Source organism: Thamnophis elegans, chromosome 6, assembly GCF_009769535.1.
Source record: "Thamnophis elegans isolate rThaEle1 chromosome 6, rThaEle1.pri, whole genome shotgun sequence".
Classification (NCBI taxonomy): Eukaryota; Metazoa; Chordata; class Lepidosauria; order Squamata; family Colubridae; genus Thamnophis; species Thamnophis elegans.
This window is the reverse complement of record NC_045546.1, coordinates 79,897,304-79,901,176: the sequence shown is the minus strand read 5'-3', so window position 1 is coordinate 79,901,176 and position 3,873 is coordinate 79,897,304. Positions and strand designations below refer to the sequence as shown.

Below are 3,873 nucleotides of genomic sequence, written 5' to 3'. Positions count from 1 at the left end.
AATCAGCTAACATTATACAAGATTGTTTTCACAGACAGTTCTCTGAACTGTCACCATAAATCTTCCTATAAAGAACAACATATTTTCAAATATATGGGCAGAGGAGAGTTTAGCTCTCATATATTCCATCATTTCCTACTTGGAAGATTTTGGCATTCCTTGAAAAGCATTCATTTGTTTAAGTAAAATGGATTTATTTCTACTTAATAATACCATCACTGTCTGAAAGTTATTGTTTAAATAGCATGGTGATGCTCCAGACAAGTTCTTGATTGGGTAAGTTTCTCACATTTCTAGGAGGAAGGAAAGAAGCTAGTAATAAACAGGGCAAACCCCACACTTGGCAAGAAATTCTTTGCGTCAGAAGGAATGGAGAAGTGCACTAACTCATTGGTCAATTGAGATTACTGTGGGGTTCAGCAGCAATATGTGGTTATCTAAATCATTGAGATGCTTCAACACATAGAATCAACCACCTTGGAAGAGTCAAAACTAGATTTAAGTCGTCTCTGTTTTCCCCAAGTTTTTTTCTGCCTATGCTGAACAAAGATGCTTTCTTACTTAATACCCCACAAAATGGTTGAGAGATGCCTCAGGACTATGTTAGAAATATGCATGAAAATGAAATATAACCCACTCAGTTTCATTTATTGACTAGTATCATATAGCCAGATCCATATACAGGTCTGTGCATTTTCCTTCCTTAAGTATCTTTAAAATGTCTATAGCCATTTATTTATTTTTTGCACCTTTCATTTGTTAATTTATTTGTAATTTTAATAGATTTGTATGCCTCCCAATCCCGGAGGACTCCGGGCGGCTTACATAAAAGCAATTTTAAAAATATTTTTAAAAAGATTAAAATACAGAACAGTACGGCTTAAAAACAGAAAACAGACAACATGCACTCAGTTGTAATGGGGCTGAAGTTCAGTCAAGATCAACAGCCCCAGGCCTGCCGGAACAGCCAGGTCTTAACGGACTTACGGAAGGCCAGGAGAGTGGGGAGGGTCCGGATCTCAGGGAGTAGATCGTTCCAAAGGGCCGGGGCAGCAACAGAGAAGGCTCTCCCCCGAGGAGCCGTCAGACGGTACCCGGAGAAGGCCCGCCCTGTGCGATCTTATTGGATGCTGGGAGGTATGTTGCCGGAGGCGGTCACGGAGATGAAAGAATCCTTTCAATGATGAATATTTCAACAGTGTCCAGAATCCAACGTTTTAAAGAAGAAATATTCACTCCATTTAAAAAATCTTTTCAGTTAAAAAAAAAGACACACAGACATACACACAAAGCTATATTTTTAATACATGGTTGGTCTTATGTTTCAGTTCAGTGCTTGCTTCGGCAGCACATATATTAAAATTGGAACGATACAGAGAAGATTAGCATGGCCCCTGCACGAGGATGACACGCAAATTCGTGAAGCGTTCCATATTTTTGGCCTGTATGTATCCGGATTTACAACCTAAATGCTGGAGATGTGATTGTGTTGATGCTACATATTACCATATATGGTGGACTTGTAAAAAGGTTAAAGCATTTTGGATAAAAATATGGTGGATTATGCAAAATGTTCTCCAAAAAAAGGATAAAGTTTACCCCTCAGTTATTCCTGTTAGGTATAACTACTGATTGTACTGTTATAGAGACTAACTTGATTTTGTACTTAATAATGGCAGCAAGACTGTTGGTGGCGCAATACTGGAAGAAGGAAGATTTGCCTACTATTCAAGAATGGACATTAAAAGTAACAAACTTTGCAGAGATGGCTAAAATATCAGCATATCTTAAGGACCACTCAGATGAGAAATATAAACTGGAGTGGAGAAGATGGATTGACTATGTTCAAAATAAATATGGGACTAAGAAATTCCAGATAGTTTTTGACTGAAAAAGCGAGGAATGATATAATCTGTTTAGAGTTAGCCTAACAAAAGAGGAGTTAAAGCTCAAACGAAAGAATGATACTAACTTTCTTTAAGTTTATTTTAGAACATCTCTGTTAAAGATTTATACCCTGTATTTGTTCTGGGAAGTCGGGGTGGATGGGTGGGAAGGTTGGGGGGGGGGGTTGGGCTCGGGTGGGGCAGGGGGGAGGGGAGGTAAATATTTGTAAAAGCCTTTTTTAAAATTTTCGATTAAAAAAATCTTTTCAGTTCAAAAAAAAGACACACAGAGATACACACAAAGCTATATTTTCAATACATGGTTGGTCTTATGTTTTTCTTTCCCACATTATATAACGGGGAAGCATCAGCACCGTGATTCTAAAGGACATGCATTCTGTTAGACTGAAGTCCATCTGATCACAGAAACTGACAGGAGAGCAGATGCATTGATCTAATATACGTGACTTCCCAACTGACCTATAAGTCTTTATGTAGAAGAAATGGCTTTTGTGATGTCCTGCTGAGAACACTGATACTGCTTTGTTCTCTACATCCTTTTGGAGGATTTTGGAACTGAACAAATACTTCCTACAACTCTGCCCTTAGTGCATGCTGTTAACCTCTCTGTCTTCTACTTTTTCATTTCACACTAGGCCTGCAAATATACTCTTGTTTCGAGTCCCAAGTGCTACATCTGCAGAAATTTTAAATTCAAGAAAATGGAAAGGGTGGCTTATTAATCAAAGAATGTGAATGCACACAGCTGACTCTATGAAAGAAATAGGATGAAAACATAATCCCAAGGAAACGTAGAAACAATTCGTTTTTCATTCTTTTATTTTCACAATCTGCATTCTGCTTATAACATGGAGGACTGATAAATGTTAACATTTATGGTACAGTAAAAAGCCATAGATGTCTAGGAACCTCTATAGACAATAGACTCCCAGCAGGTATATTTAATTAATAATAGCAATAACACTTTTTCCACTTTTATTAATATTCGGGTTGGAGAAAACTACACTTAAAGCCTTCTTCAATGAAAGAAACAAGAAGTTCAGAAAGGAAAAAAATATATGCAGCTGAATCACACTGTATGCATGTGATAGTATTCTAATACATAATTCATATTTGCTGAGCCTTGATCCAATTGAAGGTAGAGGTCTTTTACATAAAGACCCACTCTCAATGTGGGATGAGACAAGTCTCCATTCATTCCTTGATGTCATGACAAGGAACCTCTAATTTTGATACCTGACTATACCTTTAACATTGCATCTGTGAATGGGGCAATGCTATTTCAAGGCAGTAAATACTGTATTTGTCTTATATTTTAATTGAATGTAATTCTTGGCTTACCCTACCCTGGCAATATGCAAGCTTGATCAGTAAAGGGTCTCAGTGTAGAGTAAGACATTTGTAAACCAAACAACGTTTGCCACCATTGTAAAAAAGACACATAGGAAATGTTTCTAATTTCGTGCATTTATTTTGAGATAGAAAGAAAGATAGATAGATAGATAGATAGATAGATAGATAGATAGATAGATAGATAGGATAGATAGGATAGATAGATAGATAGATAGATAGATAGATAGATAGATAGATAGATAGATAGGATAGATAGGATAGATAGGATAGATAGATAGATAGATAGATAGATAGATAGATAGATAGATAGATAGATAGATAGATAGTGTTGTGGCCCAGCATGAGCCGTTGGAACTGCCACCTGATTCCGATAGCGAGGGGCCCTATAAGTCGACTCTGGAGGATGTGGAGGACCCTGGGCAGGATTCTGACTCTGAGCAGGGCACAGAGAGACTGGTTGGCCACCAGGAGGCACCTGAGCCTTGGACCAGTGGGGAGGAGACAAGGGAGAGTGAGCCGGTTGCCAGTAGTGAGTTGTTCCTGGATGCACGCCATCGAAGAGCTAATAGGCCTCAGGAACAGTTGCGCAGTTACAGGAGGTAATTGCGCTCAG

At 38.3% G+C, this 3,873-nt stretch overlaps 1 non-coding gene across 1 annotated transcript; it reads left to right on the top strand.

Annotated features, from left to right (window-relative positions):
- Positions 1-1,332: 1,332 nt before the first annotated feature.
- Positions 1,333-1,439, top strand: LOC116510860. Its single transcript, XR_004255693.1, has one exon. It is a non-coding gene; the product is annotated as a U6 spliceosomal RNA (small nuclear RNA).
- The last annotated feature ends 2,434 nt before the right edge of the window (positions 1,440-3,873 follow it).